Below are 20,869 nucleotides of genomic sequence, written 5' to 3'. Positions count from 1 at the left end.
TTCAACTTCAATGTCCACAATTGTTTGGTTGACTCTGGCACATCAGTCAATGTCATGCCACTCTCCATTGCTAAATAGATCAATGTGCAATGGAGAATTACAATTGCACAGATCATCCAACTTGACCGAACATGTGTGCCAACCATTGGTGAACTCCGAGATGTGATCATTCGGTTATTGTCTGACGAACGAGTTCACTAGTGCATTAACATTGTGATCGTGGACATCTTGGAAGCATATGTCTTATTACTCAGCAAACATTGGTCCAGTGAGTTGCAAGGATATTTTGCTACAGACTGGTCACACTTATGGCTTTTGTACCAGGGTAGAAACAACCAGATTTGGGTGTTATCAGAGAGATACACGAAACACAATGTTACTCCCTTGAATGGTTAGAATGAACCGTTGGATTTCGCAAAACATCTATTCGACAATTGCTTTCTGGAAACACAATTGGGGTGTTATCCTGAAAAGTTGAGCCCCACCCCACCAGATACACAGTTGGGTCTCCTTCATTGCCCAACTGGTGGAAATGAAACTTGTAAAATACATTGTAACAATAGTAGCAATAGTGTTAGCAGTGCTAGCGCGACAAACGGTCCTTGTACATATGACTTGTGGACCTTGTATTTTGATGGACCCAAAACACAAGATGGCTCTAGAGCCGGGTGTGTTTTGATCGACCCAAGGTAAAGAAAACTCTTAGTCTCAAGCTGCTTAGAGTTTGAGTGCATGAACAATACTGTCGAATACGAAGCACTAGTTTTGGGTTTACAGAAAGACTTCAGCCTAAAAGTTGCTACGCTCAAATTGTAGGTGACTCAAAGATTTTGGTATGATAGATACTGCATTTCATGGCCAATGCCTACATCTTCAAGGACACAACGATAGATGAAGATGTGCACAAGCAGTTTCTGCAAGACACAACTAATGAAAACAAAGGCAGCCTCATCCCCAAGGGTGTGGTTTCACTCGAGAAGCTATATGACTTGTAGAACTGCTTCAAAGGGCCCAGGGAAACCAAAACCCACAGTTCCACAATGATTCACGAACAAATTAACTTGGGAACATATAAAGATTCGAAGTTCGTGAATCTCCATACCTTTTGTACACCAGAAGAGAAGTAAGCCTTTGTCCGCCTGTTCAGACAGTACCGTGATGTATTCGCATGGACATACGACAACTTGAAAACATATGACAATCAAATAATCCAACACATCATTCTGATTAAAGAAGGGGTCAAGCCATTTCAGTAGAAGCTTAGAATGGTCTATCCGTTACTTGGACCCCTCATACATAAAGAATTTACTAAGTTGTTGGATGCTCAGATCATTTACAAGGTTCGTCATTCTACTTTGGTTTCAAACTTAGTTCCTGTAAGGAAGGGGTCCAGGGAAATCTGCTTGTGCCTGATTTCCGAAATATCAATCGGACCTCGGACAAAGACAACTACCCTGTGTCGTCGATGGAGCACATCTTGCAGATAATATCTGGAGCATAAATGTTTTCTTTCCTTGACAGTTTTTCCGGATATAACCAGGTTCTGGTCAAAGAACTTGACAGAATTAAAATTGCATTCTGTACCAAGTGGGGTACGTTCGCTGATCGAAGAATGCCATTTGCGCTGGTAAACGTAGGCGCAAATTTTCAAAACACTATGGGCATCGACTTCTATGGGCTTATCGGACAGAGCATGGTGGTTTACCTTGATGATGTGACAATATTTTCCAGAAAATGGTTAGACCACCTATGTCATCTTAAGAAGATCTTTGAACAATGTCGAAAGTACGAGATATCCTTGAATCCCAAGAAGAGCATATTTGCAGTCTGAGGGGAACCTCCTTGGGCATATCATCACCATGAGTGGGATCAAAGTTGATCCGAACTTAGTTCGAACTATCACACAAATTCCTCACCCATTCAACAAGAAGACTACGCAGTCCTTCTTGGGGAAGATCAACTTCCTCCGGAAGTTCATCTTAGATTATGCGCAGATTGTTAAACCTATCTAGGAAATGATCAAGAAGGACGTAGTATACAATTGGGGGAATAAGGAAAATGGCGCGTTTCCCCGTATCAAGTAGGCAATAGCAAAACCACTTGCGTTGTACAGCCCAGACTTCGACAAAGATTTCTTGCTTTATACTTTTGCTTCTGACAATTCACTCATTGCATTGCTCACACAGAAGGATGAGCTGAACAACGAACGTCCCATATCCTTCATGAGCGTGAGCATGCAGAGACTCGAGATCAACTATCATGCCGCGGATAAACATGCATATGCTTTATACAAGGTGGTGAAACATTTTAGACCCTACCTGCTAAAACATCATTGCATAGTCTTTGTGCCACACCCAACAGTTTGTTCAACAAGAGTTGGGTGAAAGATGTGCAAAACTGGATGACAAGACTATAAGAGTATGATCTTGATATCAAACCAGTTCACACTGTCAAGGGTCATGGTCTCTGCAGGCTTGCAGTAGAAGTGGTACATGCGCAAGAGGAAGAAGAAGAGCTTGCCAGATGGGAGCAAGAAATTGATATGTATAATGTAGAGCGAGCGCCACCCACTTTGCACGAAAACCCTTGGTATGAAGAAGTGCACCAGTACCTTGAGCACGGCACCATACCCTCTCACTTTTCCATGCGAAAGAAGAGGGAACTTCGACTTAAAGCCCTACCTTACCATTTGGTGCATGAGGTGCTTTACAAAAAGCACAACAATGAAATTTTTCTCAGGTGCTTGGAGGCATAAGATTCAGAGAGAGTGTTACACGATTTGCATGACGGACCAACCGGAGATCACATTGTGGGTAACAAAATTGCGCATAAAATCATGAGAGTTGGTTTCTACTGGCCCACATTGTTTAAAGATGCACACACTTATGCCCGCAAGTGCTCGGTCTGTCAGTGATGCGCCGACATAACTCAAAGGTCAGCAGTCCCGCATCAGCTTGTTGCAATGGATGAACCATTCCAACAGTGGGGCTTAGACATCATTGGGGAAATCCTCCCACATTCATCAAAGCAACACCGCTACATCCGGATTACTACAATTACTTCGCGCGGTGGGCAGAAGAAATTATACTTAAACAAGTGAATGACCAGGAAATCATCAGCTTCCTTCAACAGAACATCATTTCGAGGTTTGACATTCATGTATCACTTGTTTTAGACAATGAAACTTACTTCTCTGATCCAGGTGGATATTAGTGGCCACCAATATCCACCTGGATCATTCTCTTCGTTGAAACTCTATGATTTTGCATTTCAATATGGTATTGTTCTTAAACATTTAGCTAACTACAACCTACAGGGAAATGGTCTTGCTGAATACACAAACAAGAATCTCATTCACATCATAAAAAATACCATTTACTTTGAGCAGTGAAATTGACATTTTGCTCTGGTGAGTGCACTTTGGTTTGACCAAGTTACACCCAAGCCCTCTCTGAACACATCTCCATACTTCCTTGTATACAGAAAAGAAGCCATCCTTTTGCCAAATATATACTTCCCTTCTCTTCAGTTATCCCAATAATCTCGAGGCAAGTCGTGTCTATTGGTTCAACGTAGGATGGAAACATTACACAAGTTACAAGAAGAATGGATGAAAGCAAAAGAAAAATTTTCACTCCACCAAAACCATATCAAGAGATGTTTCGATCGAAATTTTGCAGGGAACACCAACTTCGTCATGGGTGACTTAGTATTGAAATGGGATAAACCCCACGAAGACAAAGGAAAAAACACGAAGTTCCAGTTCCTGTGGATTGGTCCGTACACGGTTCACAAAAAACTTGGCCAACACACATATTGCTTACAATCACTTGACGGGAAGATTGTCAGCCTTCTTATTAATGGCCAAGATCTAAAATGTTAGTTTCAATGATCTGGGGCCGTGCCCCGCCCTATGTACATATCATGCTTATTTTTATTCTGCTGCCTTACTCAATTGTTTTTGCTTCGTTTTTCTTTGCATTTCTTTTATGTCTTGTCATCAATATTGTCCTATACTGTGTTTTGGCTTTTAAATAAGTATGTGGCTCAAGTTAAACAATCTTGTGACACTGGAACACTTGGCCAGTGTTGTGTCTGTGTTCTCTATGTTTGGTTGTAACTTTTGGTCGATGAAGCCTGGAAGGAAAATACAATTCATATGTAAGGGAAGCTCTGGTCAAACCATGAACCTGTGTCCAAACTGGGAAACCCCATGCCTATACTTAGTCTTCTACTCTGTGTGTTCAAGCTTATCCAACTAGTCGAAACAGAGGAGGGGAAAATCTAAAAGAGAAAACCTAAATCAAAGGTCTTACATGCTTCTCTGAAGAAAAAACCTGTTCTGCTCTCAATAAGTCGGGATCCCTCTTCTACCCAAAATAAATAAGTGCCTATGCACAATCCTTTTTAAAAAAAATAGAAAGACAAAATAATAGAAAGGCTTCCTACGTAGAGAGGTAAAGTAGACAACTCAACCAAGGTACTGAATAGGCTCACTGGTAGTGGAGCAATTCTTGTGTTCTTGCGTGACTCCACCGGGGTACTCTCCAGGCTTGCTGGCAGCGGAACAACACTAGAGATGAAAACTTATCCTCTGAAAATCTTAAGCTCGCGAACCAAACTACCCTTCCTGATTTTGAAACATTGTGATCTAGTTGAAAATTTTGCTGTGTTTGACTGAGTTGGTACAAGGTGAACCATGTCTGTCCACGGGGTAAGTGGGGGAGCCAAAGTAACTTACATAATGAATCAATACTCCCTGAAAGTCCAAGGCCCTGTGCTAAAGATGGATCGAAACAGAGAAGTTGGTATTCAACCAGTGTGTCGCCAAGTGTTGTAGCAGCTGCAACACCCTCAAAAATTTTGGCCTGCATCCAAATTTCTGAGCCTTACTTGGTTTTTCCCCTTGATGGTTGAAAACACTCGGGCTCATCCCATGAGCTCTTATCGAGTCTTTAGACCCTTTTTCTTGATTGACCATCGATCGTCTTTTGGCATGTTGATTGCTATGTCATGCTTGCGAGTTTGTTCTGGTAATTTTGAAGGTTTGTCTTTGTGTGTATGAACTATTTTGGCCCTGTGAAAATCGGTCATACTCACACACAAAGTTGTAAACACTGTCGTGCAAGTGTCGTCACAGTGGTTTGAAGATCTATCTCAAGTGTCGCACTTGTTGTTCTTAGCCTTTGAGGCAGTCTCACTGAACGCATGCTTGTCTTGTTGGTTTGAGGTGTCTTGTCATTGAGTCATTCTAAGTGTGCGATCAAAATATTATGTATGCACAAGTTCACTTTCTTTCATGTTTAGTCATTTTTCCTAAAAAATTTTCTACCAAATAACCCTCCTTCAACAGGACCCGGATCTTAGTGACCCTGCTCTGCTGCCCAGAACTATGCAGAGCTTGAGGCTATCCTACGTGGTAGCCTGCATTGCGCAATCCTGGAAGTGAGCCAGCCGTCTGTCTCCCAGAACTACGCAGAAGCTGTCCCCAAGTCTAATCTACTCCGTGCTTCCCACAACATCACTCATCAAACCTCCCTTTGGTCTTCCAAAAAACCTGAACTGTACTGTCATTGAGGCTGCAATTCTCCAAAAAAATGTGCAGAAGTTGCCCAACTGTCCACCCTGCACTGTCTGCAGAAACTGAACAGAGCTTGTGAGTCAGGCCTCTACTTCATGTCACTACACTGTTCTTGAGAATTGAATAGATTTGACTGGTAGGCCCCCTGCTCGTTTGCTCTGCTCTCTCTCTAAAAATTTCGCAGTTTTGACTGGGAACCTCTCTGATGCCCCGCTCTACACTCATCCTGGAAACTGTGCAGAATTGACTTCCCGACACTGTCTCTCAGAAATGTGCAATTCTGACCAGTAGCTCCCCACATCCCGATCCAACCTTGCTCTGTAAAACTATGCAAAAATATCTGCCTTTGCCTCCTGCTACTTGCTCTGTCTTCCCCAGAGAAAATGCGTAGGTTCCCAGTTGGACCCTAAGATGACCTGCCCAGTGCTCATCTTGAAAATTACACAGAATTGTCCAGTAGTTCCTCGACACCCTAGCTTGTCTTCCTCTCTCAAAATGCACAATTCTGCCTCCCAACTGGGTTCTGCCTCACAGCTGTCACTACTATTCTGGATTGCACAAATCTGCCTCCCAGTGACATCTGCGCAGTTTTTCCCGACAGTGCTTCGGAGCCTCACATCTTGGTCTGAGTTGTGCTCTGCACAGTTTCAATGCCTTGTCCCTCTCTTGGTCATCTGAATCAAAATGGAAAACAATGCATCATGCTAGATTAGGAAATTTTTGGATTTGATGTCGTCTCGTCATGAGTGATTGCAGGAACAGGTACACTGATGAAACATGGCGCGATGACGAATGAGATGAAGGAGAGCATGCTAGAAGACTTGCTCGCAGTTGAACGAACGTATGAAGCACATTGAGTAGTGAGTGAAAGAGACACATACACATCCACCATCAAGCAAGGACCAAGACCATCGAAAACCCCACACACTTTTCCATGCGGAGGTGAAGACATGTTACATCGAGAGCACACCCATCACTAAGCAGCATACCAGCTTGATACAGACACCAAAGTCAGCCAATACATGTCAACAATGTCATGTCAAGTTGTGTCATGAGTTGTCTCGGCCACATCACTACTATGGGCTATACTTGTTGTAATAAAGAGTAATGTACTGTGAAAGTCCAAGAAACGCACATATGAAGTTGAAGAGTCACATCAGTTGAAAAGTCATAGGAAGTCAAATAGTCATGAGGGAAGTCGAAGAGTCATAATGGTCAGTTATCCCTTTTGGCTATATATACCCCCTCATTGTATGACCAAAAGAATTTTCACCTTGGCTCCTCCCACATAGCCTTGAGGGTCTGTAGTCTGTTCTTTGAGGAGCGAGGAGTGGCTCAAATGTCCCAATACTGGGGCTAGTGATGTATGATGTACAGATGTGTCTTGGAAATTTTTCTTGATTTAGAAGCTTGTCTCAGGCCAACATGTTTTCACGCATGTTTTGTATCTATTTGTAAGACTATTATTTAAACGTTTGTAATGCATGTTTGCTTAACCTGTACTAAGATAGTTGAACTACTTTGGTTATTTTAGTACTTAAATTGTTGAATATGTGTTGTATTGTTTATCACTGTTGTCCCATCCGTGTGGAATACTCCACCGGAAATTAAACAAACCATTCTTGTATTTTCTTGGTTTTAACGACTATCACCCCTGTGTGGAGTACTCCGATGGACGGTGTATGTGTTTTCCCTTGAACTTTGGTTTTCACGAATGCCGCATCCATTGTGGACTATTCCATTGGATGCTTGACAAACCCTTGTTGTTGTTTGCGTGTGTTTTTTCTTGGGTCGAGACTATTCCCTCTCATAAAGAGGCTCAGTTCACTTTCCCCTTTGACAATAAGAGAACCTAGACATAAAGTTACATTACACACTCACCAGGCATACTCACCTCGCTTTTTTGAAGTTACAAGCATAATACTCTCATGCACTGAACAACAAGAGCTAAAGAAAATCTCTAAGATAATGGCAACCAGACCATCGTACCAAATGAGACTCCTATACCAAACGATGTGAGGTCTAGTTGAGACTTCATACCAGGGAGATCCCTTGAATGTTGGCGGGTCCAACACCGTCAACAGAATCTTAGAAGAAAAGAAAGTAAGTAAAAAATGCTTTAAATATATATGGGGAAAGGTGGTGTTGGGTGAAGATAGATATTATTTTGTAGAGATTAATAAATGTACAATGTAATCATTTGTTGTATGCACAAGAAGACATATGCCTTAATAAAATATGGTTGTATTGGTTTACAAAGTTAAAATTTATTATAATATATTTTTAACATGGTAAGGCATGGGATATATATCATTCCTCGAGACTCCGAAAAGGGTGATGGGTGGAGGATATATATTATTTTGTAGAGACTTGGAAATATTGAGTGTAATCATTTGTTATATGCATAAGGAGACACAAGGCCTTTGTAAAATATGGGTGTATTACTTTACAAGGTTAAAAATGATAAGACACGAGATATATATCATTCTTAGAGACTTAGAAAATGCTGATGGATAAGGATAAATATGATTTCATAGATATTTAGAAATATAGAATGTAATAATTCCTTGTATGCATAAGGAGACATAAAGTCTTTTGCAAAAAAATGTTGTATATCTGTATACAATTAAATGTGAATTATAGTATGAAATAATAGGGTTCATACTAATTTTAGCAAAAATGTCCCAAATAGAGTCTAAAATGTTTGGTTGATGTATTATATTTATCCCATCCCACATTAAAGCATCTACAAAACATGAAACATATCATTGATACATTCCTACTCTCTTAAGGGAGTAATCAACTTATTTGTATAACAAGTTCTCTTTATTTTGGGTTTGAAAATGGATAACTAATAAAAGTTTGGAATACATTTTTTTTTTTTTAAGCGAAGTTTCCATTTCTATCGTGTCCATGTCAATATAATTGGAAATGGTTGGGGAACAAGTGTAATGTTGACTTTGACAAATTATCAATTTCGGTAGTGCTTTCAAATTCAGTACTATTTGGTTGGATGAAGGGGATTTCAGGGCTTGGTCAAAAGAGAATGGGTGCAATTTAATAAGTATGTGTGTGACTTTGTAAGTTTTAAATTTTCAAGGCCCCTAAATAAACTTAAGGAAGTTGGGGTTTCATGTGTTTCTAAAAGAAGAAAAATTACAAACAAGGAATAAAATGCAATGCAATTAGAAATTTTAGAATTGTATTAGAATAATGATCAAGAAATTTTTAAGGAGGTAGAGAAATTTTAATTAATAGAGTCACAAAAGAAAAATATTAAGTTGTTAGAATGGAGGGACCAGGAGTAGATTGATATGGATCAAATAAAGGTGATGACAATATGAAGTTATTACACAATTATGAAAATTATAGTTTAGTGTAAATACTATTTGGGGAATGCAAAACGAAGAACGTGACATACTTGGGAGTTTTCATGAAATCATAGGCTTTGAGACCAAATATGTCCAATATTATATGAGCTAGAAAGAGAAAATATTGCAACGATCTTGAAGTCATCCTTATACTTACCTATATTTGTTAAAAAAGGGGTAATGGAATATGCATGGAGAAGGTATGTAAGGATAAATTAAAAATTGTTTTTTCTTCTTTCAAAAATTACAAAATCTTAGGTTTGCGTGGGTGGAAATTGGAAAATTTTCTAGCTTTTTATGGTCCTCTTTGTGTGAATAAATTGTATTCTATTGAGAAACGTATTGCATTGTTGATAACCCTTTTACAAAATTATACTGACCTCAATTTTCCCATATTTGTTGGTCGATATATGATAAAACTAAGTTTCTATAGAAAACAAAAGTAGCATCGGTACATAAGACACCATACAACCAGAGATTTAGAAAAATAACAAAAAGCAAATCACAAGGAATATGTGTGATTTAATTTAGATAAACAAAAATGTGGTGTATCAAGCCAAATGCATCAATGAAGTGCGGACAAATCTATACAAAAAATTTAATTTTATTTATTTTTAAAATTTTCTAAAAGTGTATTAAATTTCTATAAATTTTTTTTGAATCTTATTATAAAAAAATTCTTCAAGTTTGGCATTTTAAGAATTAATAAGATCTAACAAGGTTTCTATGTTTATAATATAAGTATGGAACCTCAAAAAATTCCTTAGGCCTATGACATTGATGAAATTATGTTTTTAATAAGATACAATACACATTTCCACAAGACGTAGAACAAGTGGTGTAGGGGTGCATTGTCAACACAGTGATTGATTTGAAACCCCGTCGATGTCCCTCCTACCTGAATTCTAACTAGAATGTAGTGGTAGTGGTGGGAAAATATTTTCATTAACTCAATTGCCAAAATAAGAATATGAGAACTACCATAGATAAGAGAAATCGATTTCAGTAGCATGATTTTAATTCCTATAGATAACAAAATGAATTTGTGCCAAACATTAAAACAAAATCAAAATATGCAACTCACAACCTAATGAATTTACCAAACAATAATTTAAAAAATGGGGGATGCATTAATGGTGTCCAAAACTTCAATGCATTGAGCGTTAGTCTTTTTTATGATATCCTATGTAAAAGTCAAAGTATAGCCAAGCATCTAGAGATTAAATATCCTTGAAACTTCCAATGATAACAAATAAGGAATTCTATTTTGGAAAAATAGGCTTATTATTTTATTCCCGATACACCTCACATTAACTCATGAGTAATTCCTATTAATTGTGATTGGTATAGAGAGGTGATTTTTTGAAATTAATAAAAGATCACGCAAAACTATAAAAAAAATGCCCATTTAATTTGTAGGTTAATGATTTAATGTTATAGGAGAACTATGGAGAGGAAATTTGAGCCCAGATTATGTGAATGTGAGGACCATGGCAGCACTAGTGCTTTACTGTCTTTATTGTAATTTATTTTGAAGTAGCATGGTCAAACCATGGTTATGTTTTGAGGCCAATGAAAATGGTAATGTAGAGTGTGTTGGATTCATTCATACTTATTTTTATAGTTGGTAAAGTGCTGATAACATTAAATTATTTTTATTTAGACGTTATTTTATTCATTAGGATTATGTTTATGTTTATTTTGTATAGATATGTTTATTTTTTCATGAGAAATATTTCCATATTTTATATAAAGAAAGTATGTCTATTCACGATAAATTCAATATACCGTATGCGATAAAAAACAATGTTGGTAAAAGGAAATTGGAAGAGTATACATAATGCACAAATTACTCACAAATCAATTCATATATTCACTTCAAAGCCAAATTACATGCCACATAGATAGTGCTCATGAGATCCAACAGATTACAAACAAGGAGAATATTGTTGAGAAAATCTCTCAACAAAACTCCAACAACCAACAACCCAATCTTACTTATATGCTAATGTAGGCATTATTCCAAGTCCCTCCTTTAATGCTTACATTACATCATTACAAAGATTAATACAAAAAATGAGAAATTACAATTTCACGTCACATTTGTTTCACTGGTCCTCCTCGGCAATTATCCCCACTCTAAGTCTCCCGAACAATGCTCTTTTCACCACCACAATATTCGAGCTTCCCATTCAATTCATTTAAGACATAACCACCTCTAACCATGTTTGATGAACTTTGTATAATTGACGCTTCTCAATCTCTTGAAAGACAATCTTGATACTGGATTGTATCGAGCAGTCAATTATGCCACTGAGCTTTCTACACATATGGATCTCATAACATAACATATAACAGATGTTCTTCCCGAAGCACAACAACACCCATCAACATATAACAAATTCACATAATCAAATTAACGATACGTTCTCTAAGCACCGAAAAACTTCGAGAACTATTAATTTAATTATATTTAACTGTTCAATAATTTATTTTCCATCTTCCATTTACAAACCAAAAAAATATAATTTTAATAACACAAACACCAAAATTTTTATTTGATGAAGATAATAAAACTACATCAACACTCCCTTCCTTTGGGAAACTCGGTGGTAAACGACCCTTCTAACATAATCAATCTAACTAAACAATAAATCTAACTAAACAATAAACAGAATGAAAGAAACATGCTTCCAATCATTGGCAAAAGAAACAATTCAAACTTTTTAAGAGAATTGCAGATCCAATTCCCGAAAAGGCAACGTGTCACTTCGTAACGCTGGTGGACATGATTTTAAATGTGCTATGTCAATTATCATCGAGTTTAATTTACTGACATCTTCCACAACTACTAGAGTAGTCGACAAAGTATTTGGAAAATATTTACAATTGTATTTGCATCTCCTTAACCAATAAACGGCTCATTTATTTTCATTTCTGTTACTTTGCAATTCACCTTGGCCTCGTAATTCATTTCGGAAACTGGGTTTGAGTCATGGACAAAATTCACCTTGGCCTCGTAATTCATTTCGGAAACTGGGTTTGAGTCATGGACAAAATTCACCTTGGCCTCGTAATTCATTTCGGAAACTGGGTTTGAGTCATGGACAAAATTCACCTTGGCCTCGTAATTCATTTCGGAAACTGGGTTTGAGTCATGGACAAAATTTCTAAGAAGGAAATGTGGATTCTTGAGTAGAATAATCGAGCATGAATGGACATTTGCTCTACAACTACATCTGGAGAACGAGCGACATGTGTCTCTACATCGTCTTGTGGGAAGAAGCGAGCACACAACTCTCTCTACATCGTCTTTTCAATGACTCTTTTCGACAACGTGAATTCCTTTTCCTTTCATGTTTTCCATGCCGATATCACACAAAATATCATGCATACCAAGCAACACAATCCTCTCTATTCACACTGGTGGCCGTTCTTCACAACGGTACAATGGGCCTCCTCAATTCTTCTTACATGCTTGTCCCATATTTTTACATTCTTGACAAATAAATCAAATTGATAGGAAGGACTCAGTCGATGATAGGCATCGTTGATGTAGACATTGCTTCAACAATGTTGGTGGTTGATTGGTATTATCTTTATGCACAAGCTATTTTTTTATTTTTATTTTTATTTTTATGTATTATTATTATTTATATGTATTATTATTGATATTATTTATATATTTTTTGTAATTAAAAAATTTATATAAAATAAAAATATGTCTTTGGATTAAAGAATTGAATTATATTGAAAATAATTTGTTTGTCTAAAGTTTGAAAATAATTTAGTTTTTCAAGCTGTTCTTCCTAAATCTTCTATTCTTTCGGTGTATCTTTGCACCTTTAGGGGCAATTGCTAGTAATATTTTTATATATATAATGTCTACCTTGGATTGCACCATTGTTAACATATAAAGTTATATGTATATCTATAAAAGAGTTCTTCTGGACCAGACCACGTGTGTGAGGTTTCAAAAAGAGGAAGTACTTATGTTTAAGTCATTGTCTTGACATGTCAATTTATGCACCAAGCTGATGACAACTGGGCCTAAGGTATTATGCAGGCTCACATTTTGTTTCATAGAACTTTACCGAATTCTGGCGAGTGCACATCTGTAAATAATCCCACTGTCAATTTGATGGGGTTTAGATCTGATGGTTCTGCGAGCTTCAAATTGGTTCAGGGTAACTATCAAATTTTCTCACCCGTTTCACCAATCATTTGGCATTACCGCTTGACAGAAGGTCTCTACATCAAACTCTCATTGGGGTTTCCTTCTCCCTTTCGATTAGGTAAGTCTAAGAGTTTTTCGGCCATTCTATTATTTAATTTTACAAGTTTCCCCACTAATTACTTAGTTTTCCCTTCCCCGGCATTGCAACCATGGTAGGAATAAGGTGGAGCAAGGCTTCCATGGACGTTGGGTTGCAAGGATGTGCTTTCCCTAGGTAAGGAAATATGGAGGTCATTCCAATTTTATTTTACCCTCAGTGCATGTTGTTTACTTGACAACGTTAGGTATTGTTGAAGAATATAGGGAAATGTAGTGTAGTTTGATTCTTGGTTACTTGATAACAATTTGTGGAGTCTATTTGCTTTTCTTGTTATCTTATGCTTCTTCTTCTTATTATTGCATATGTGTGTACTTCATCAAACTTCTACCAAAACAAAATAACAAGAACACAAGATGTTGGCTCTCGGCCAGGGCCAAAACCTCTCTTCTCCTAAGAGGAAAACCCTTTAGTGAATTTTTGTTATTGAAGCTTCTATTAATCAATGCCAAACCTTGGACCCTTGACTAAGAGATCCTCCAAACACAAGTCAAGTCTTTACTTATTTCTGCACCATATACCTCGACACTTCTTCCAACACTTCTTTTGGCACTTGGTTTCCCGACACTTCATCCTCCTTTTTATGGAACTTTGTTACTATGAATATTGTTCCTCTTCTTTGAGTCTTCTAGATGAGATGTTATTCTTCGATCCCTTGCACAAGTATACTTCAACTTTGACCAATCGAGATCCTTCTTGAGTGTACGACAGTTCTTCTCTTCTGCTGCCCTAGTTTTTCTCGTATGTGTGGAGAGTATACTTAGTGTATTAGGTCTTTCTTCCTTTGTTAGAGAGGGGCTCCTTCGCTTGTTCTTGAGAGACCTTGTGAGTATAGTATCAAACCAAAACAACACAAAATTATGGCTTGTTTGTCCCTGCTGTAGCATCCACAGATATCTCCTCATCTTCCTCGCACGTGTGACATTTTCTAGCCCTACAAACAATCCTTTATCTTCTCTGTCCCTTCTCCTTTCTTCGCTGCACCTTGTAGACCCTTTCTTCCTATCTTTCTTCGTTCTCTAGTCTTCTTTTCCTTGCCGAATTCAGAGCACAATTGATGCGTTTCATTTCGATTGGACAACCTCTATAAATAGAGGACTTTCCCTCCATTTAAGCGGACTTATAGGCCGAATTCATTGACTGTTAGCAAGCCAACTTTGAGGGTTGTTTGTAGGATGACTTGGAGGGTAGTTTGGTGGCTAATTTGCTAAGAAGACTTCACACATTTTCTATGGTGGTGTAGCATGCTTAAAGGAGCTTCTTGAAGGTGTCATTACATAGGATCAGACTTGACTTTTCTTGGAGTTTTCCCTTTGACTTTAATATATATTTATACATAGTGTAACATTCCCTTAAGGCCTTCAATAATTTCTCTTGACTATTTGACTCACCTATAACACTTTGACATGTGCTAGACCTACTTCAATGTCTAAGAAACTCATTGACATGTATTATAAAATAATATTTCTTTTATTGAATAAGTACAAATATCAAAAGTACATTTACGAAGACCGAACCTAGTCACACTTCCTTTAGCACTCCCTCTTAACTAGGGAGGTATTCATACAACATTACAAGGTGTTTGGCTATTATCAATATTTGAAGAATTTACATAAGAAAAAATAGATTAGAAATCCATTTGTTATAGCATCATATTCATCAGCATTGTCATAGTGCAAGGCCTTGACTAACAACTCCATCTATTTACGAGACCATGAACTACAATGCTGGCGAGACCAATCATTTATAGACACCTTAATCATTGTCTCTCAAGGTGCATACCCACTTGGGTGTTCATCGAGTATGACCTTCTAGGACTATTCTTATCTTGGGTTCCCAACCCTCAAAGAATATCGGTCCTTTTGCCTACTCTTGCCTTGGATTCCCTACACATCCTCAAAGAGTATCAGATGCCAGATGATTACCCAATCCTCCCATTATTTCTTCCTGAGTGAAGACAAGAATGTTGTGTCTAACTTGTGTCTACATTTCCATTCATGGCCTTCATCTAGAGTTACAGTTGTTAGTCCTGGCCTAGTGCATGACCCATGAAATGGAAAACACAATTGTCACTCCTTTGTAATCAGGGGTGATCCAAAACTCCCTCTTGATCAGGGACTGATCAAAGCTCCCTCTTAACTGGGCACTCTTTGCTTCATCAACAACTTCTTCTTCATGGGTTCTTTAGTTGCTTGATCTCCTTCCTTTCTTGATGTCATGAAGTCTTTGTTCAAACTTCTTCTAGGTAGGGCACCATCCATCGATCACTTTCCTTCTTGGTTTGTCATGTCATTTCTTTATGGAAAGTGATTGTCAAGTTTTTCTTGTCATCTTGGCTACTCCTTTGTAATCTTGTCCATGCTTCAGAATACTCTTCTCATGGATGCTTCATTTTACTTGCTTGATTACATGTTTTGACCTAGTAGCCCATCATGACTTCATCCTAATATTGCTTTAATATTTCCTTTTCTTTTGTTGGATGGCTTATTAGTCACGACATCTTTGTGGAGTAGAATCAGTTGTCTACACTGTTTACATATCCAAGGCCTTCATAGATTTCAAGGGTCCTTTCTTCCTTTATCAGAGCTGTCCTTCCTTCTTTCAGGAGATATCTTTTGAGGAATTTTGTTAGATAGTGATTCTTGGTGATCATGGTGTTCTTCACATGCTTAATCTCTTTCTTCATTAGCTTCTTCTCAGATAGATAGGTCAACCATCTAGAGCATTCCTTCATTGCTTGCTTTCTGGACTTGTCAACATTTCTTCTTGCTTCTTAGTCAGTAATCTTATGCTCCTTATGTGAGCGTATTCCTTTGTTGACCTTCATTGCATTGGTATAGGCCTTCGAGCATATTCTTGGTGAAAGAGATTCTTTCATGCTTGATCATGTTATAGAACTGTACACATGACTCAATAATATACAAATGAAAACATGACTTAAACTTTGATGCATACATACCTCATCTTGATTCTCCTTTGATCATCCCTTGGTGTGGCCCTTCTTGCTTCATCTTAGCTTGCCTGCATATCATTCTTTTCTTGAAACCCATGAATGGGATTCCTAATGAGACATCTTCTTTGGTCCATGAATCTTCTTTTAAAGATTCCATCATAGGGTCTTAAAGATCCTTGCCTTGCAAATGTTCCCTTTCTTTTGATGATGTAGGTCTTCTAATATTCTTATCATGATCAATTTTTCTTTCATCATGTATGAGGTCTATACTAGGTATGCTTCTTCTACATGAATATCTTGAGCTATATCTGCCATGCTCCTATATTCTAGAAGATATTTTCACCCATGCATGATTTATTCTTATTCTAAATGCTACATCTTCATGAGTATCTAGAATTCTATGTACATCATGCTTCTAGATTCTATAGGATGATTCTAGCCATGCAATTTTAATTTATTCCTACATGCTCCTATCTTACTCAAAACTTTGAAAGAAGTCTAGAAGTAAAGAGTTTGACCTAGTCATAGTAGAGATCCGGATGATCTTCCTTCTTTTGCTTCTTTCCTTCTTCTTTCATCTCTTGAGTCAAGTGAGCTTCTTCCCTCTTTCTTTTGTTGTTGTTTTCCTTCTTAAGCTTAGGGAAATTCCTTTTGTAATGTCCATATTCTTGGCATCCAAAACATTGGATCTCGGACATGTCTTTGTTGTTTGTTCTTCATGGTCCAAACTTGTGAAATTTACCCTTTCTTTTGGCCATAGTGGCAAATTCTTACTCCTTTGATCCCACATCTTCTTTTGCCTTGAGTCTGGTTTCCTTTGTTCTGCATAGAGACCACATTTCACTAAGAGTGGTTGATTAATTATTGGCATATATGCTTGATGTGAAGTTTCCCCACTCCTCAGGTAGAGCATTGAGTACTACAATTGTCATCTCTCTGTCAGACATGACTTCCCCAAGCTCTTGAAGTTGATCTCTCATTTTAGAGAGTTTCATGAAGTAGGGAGCTATTCCTTCCTTTGTTATCTTCATCTTGTATAATTCATTTCTCAGAGATATAACTTCTCCAGTTGAGAATAACTCTACTAGCTTATCATAAATTTCTTTCGATGTCTCAAACTGGGAGACATAAGGAATGCGAGAGTATTTGATTGATTCTATTAGAATCCTTTGAGCTCTTGTCTAATCCTTGTTGTACTTGGCTAAGGCTTGAGTCTATTCCTTAGCAGGGATAGTGATATTCCCTTTGATAAGTTCTAGGAGTTCATTCTCCTTGAGTAGTGGATCAGTCCTCTTCTTCCATGCAAGAAAGTTATTGGTGCCTACAAATTTATTTCTTTCCTTGCAAAAATACATTGATGTATATTCAGAAGGGGACATGTACTTACTTGATAGATTTTTAGATGTAATGGATTTGATTCCTCCTTGAAGGCTTGATGGCTTGTCTTCCTTGGATCTTGATGTTCTTCAAGTTGCCTTCTCCAAGTGGACTTGCTTGATGATGGGATTTTCTTGAAGACTTGTAGCTTGATGTAGGTCTTGCTTCAATCTGCTCTTCTTTGTAGGTGCCTTTATGTAAGGATCTTCTTCTAGCTTTGTAGACCTCCTTGATGAATGATGGATTGTAGACCCTTATTGTCCTTGAAGTGATTGAGAATTCTAGGCTTGATGCTTCAACTTTGTAGATGATTCTTCTTGATGAGTGTTCTTGAGTTTCCCTTTCCTTGATGTGTCACCTTAGCTCCAATACCATGTTGAAGAATCTAGGGAAAAATAGTGTAGTGTGATTCTTCGTTACTTGATAACAATTTGTGGAGTCTTTTTACTTTTCTTGTTAGCTTATGTTTCTTCTTCTTCTTATTAGTGCATATGTGTGTACTTCATCAAACTGCTACCAAAACAAAATAACAAGAACACAAGATGCTGGCTCTCGGCTAGGGCCAAAAACTGTCTTCTCTTTAGAGGAAAAACCTTTAGTGAATTTATCTTATTGAAGCTTCTATTGATCAATGCTAAACCCTATACGCCCGACTAAGAGATCCTCCAAGCACAAGTCAAGTCTTTACTTCTTTCTGCACCATATACCCCGACACTTCTTCCAACACTTTGTTTCTCGACACTTCGTCCTCTTTTTTCTGCAACTTTGTTACTATGAATCTTTTTCCTGTTCTTTGAGTCTTCTAGATTTGATCCCTTGCTCAAGTACACTTCAAATTTGACCAACCGAGATCCTTCTTGAGTGTATGATGGCTCTGCTCTTCTGTTGCCCTAGTTTCTCATACATGTGGAGAGTATCCTTAGTGTATTAGGTATTTCTTCCTTTGTTAGAAAGAGGGGCTCCTTCGCTTGTTCTTGAGAGACCTTGTGAGTATTGTATCAAACCAAAAAAAAACAAAATTATGGCTTGTTTTTCCCTGCTGTACTATCCATAGATTTCTCCTCCTCTTCCTTGCACCTTTGACTATTTCTAGCCCTAGAAGCAGTTGTTTATCTTCCCTGTCCCTTCTCCTTTCTTCGCTGCACCTTGTAGACCCTCTCTTCCTTGTGGATTTTAGAGCACAATTGATGCATTTCATTGGAGTGGAAAACCTCTATAAATAGAGGATCATCCCTCCATTTAAGACGACTTGTAGGCTGACTTCATTGACTGTTAGAAGGCCAACTTGGAGGGTTGTTTGTAGGCTGTCTTGGAGGGCAGTTTGGTGGCTGATTTGCTAAGTAGACTTCACAAATTTTCTATGGTGGTGTAGCATGCTTGAAGGAGCTTATTGAAGGTGTCATTACATAGGATCAGACTTGACTTTGCTTGGAGGTTTCCCTTTGAATTTAATATATATTTATAAATAGTGTAACATGCCCTTAAGGCCTTCAATAATTTCTCTTGACTATTTGACTCACCTATAGCACTTTTACATGTGCTAGACCTACTTCAATGAGAAAGAAACTCATTAACATATATTATAAAATAATATTTCTTTTCTTGAATAAGTACAAATATCAAAAGTACATTTATGAAGACCGAACCTAGTTACACATCCTTCAACAAGTATGAGTGCTCTTGTTTTAACCCTCCTCTTGGTTTTCTTGTAGCATAGGGTCTCCTTGCTTGGCCCTGGGCGCCTCATCAAGGTAATAACTACAAGGTTTTTTATTTTCCTTTACTTGAAGTTGCTTAATCTTTTTTTTGGATATAATTTCCCTCTTTCTAGTGTGCATGTGCTTGCACATATTAGGGTTTCATCCCCTTACTGTTTAGTACAAATTGGCTTATATCTTGGAGTGAAGGGAATTTGACTGCTCAACATGTCGACCCTTACGCAAGTTTTATTCTCTTTCTAGGTTCTCCATATTACTCCTTTGTCTACTTCGAGGTTCCACCTCTAAGTTTTAGTCTTTCAGTAACTATTATAGACATGAGCCCTTTCTCAATTCTCCTTGTACTAGAAGTATTAGTTGGTGTGTAGTTATATTTTAAAATTGCTACAACGGAAAAGGAAAAATTGCTCTCCCATGGAGTGTTAGGATAGGACTTGTTATAGACACAAATTGGTTAACTTATTTCACTTGTAATTATTAGCAGTTTTTTCAAAATTTTGTTAGCAATGGTGATGTCTTTATTTTCCCAGTAACCCTAACTTTAGGGTAAAATGGTTCTCAAAGATGTTGTTAAATTTAATGCACATTGTATGCTTATATATATATTACGACCATCTAGGATTTGACACCATGGTTATATTTTTCGATATAATGTTGTTCTGGTCTTCTTTTCAGTTCCCATGCTTGTATTAATTTGTGAATTTCTCCAATCTTTGTGGTTGGCGTATATCTCTTAATGACATGAGCGTTGTGGTGTTTATTTGATGTGTCGTTCCACGTGGAGGATTCACCAATATGGCAGATGAACAAATTGGTGGGGCTTATCAAACAACAATATTATATTACAGAGCGATTCTTTATCAACTAGTCAACTGGATATAACTATGCGAAGAAAGTCCATATATTGAAGTTCAATAAACATATGATTCTTTGAAAATGGGTCAATAATTCTCTGGCCAGAGGTAGATTGTTTAAAGCTTTGATGGTTTGAATTGTTGACTTATCCATTCATGATCTATCATTTCAAACTAGAATGATAGCATTTTGTGATCTCTTTTCATGGTTGCAAAAATTAAACATAAGGCAATGGTAACTTGTAAGTTTCTGATAAAATTGGAACGATACAAAGAAGATTAGCATGGCCCTTGCGCAAGGATGACACACAAAAATCGAGAAATGGTCCAAAGTTTTGAACTATGGCTCTCATCAACTGCGAATGTTTCTGCAAGCTTGGTGTATAGGAAAAAGATGGCCATGAGCTGGTTTGGTGAGCACATAAAACATAGCCTTATACATTTTAATGGAGTCTTTGCTGATATTTGGTGATGTGGGGTGTATGTTAGTCTCTGGTGTGAATTGGTAGAAGTTCAAAATATGGAAGGGTTTCGTTGTAGAGGTAACACAAGCTCTACCCGAAGGCAAGTTGTTTAATGGAGCAATGGAGGAGTTGTCTCATATATTAGTCTCTGCTCATATTTGGTGATGTGCAGTGTATGCTAGTCTCTTTTAATGTTATGATATACATGTTCCTGCGA

At 37.6% G+C, this 20,869-nt stretch overlaps 1 non-coding gene across 1 annotated transcript; it reads left to right on the top strand.

Annotated features, from left to right (window-relative positions):
- The first annotated feature begins 20,426 nt into the window (after positions 1–20,426).
- LOC149263079 (U6 spliceosomal RNA) lies at positions 20,427–20,525 on the top strand. Its single transcript, XR_016261244.1, has one exon. It is a non-coding gene; the product is annotated as a U6 spliceosomal RNA (small nuclear RNA).
- The last annotated feature ends 344 nt before the right edge of the window (positions 20,526–20,869 follow it).

Source organism: Pinus tabuliformis, chromosome 6 (genome assembly GCF_031772625.1).
Source record: "Pinus tabuliformis cultivar Carrire ecotype Pingquan chromosome 6, CPIR1, whole genome shotgun sequence".
NCBI classification, from domain to species: domain Eukaryota; kingdom Viridiplantae; phylum Streptophyta; class Pinopsida; order Pinales; family Pinaceae; genus Pinus; species Pinus tabuliformis.
Note: the sequence above shows the minus strand (reverse complement) of the source record. Positions and strands in the feature narration are given on the sequence as shown.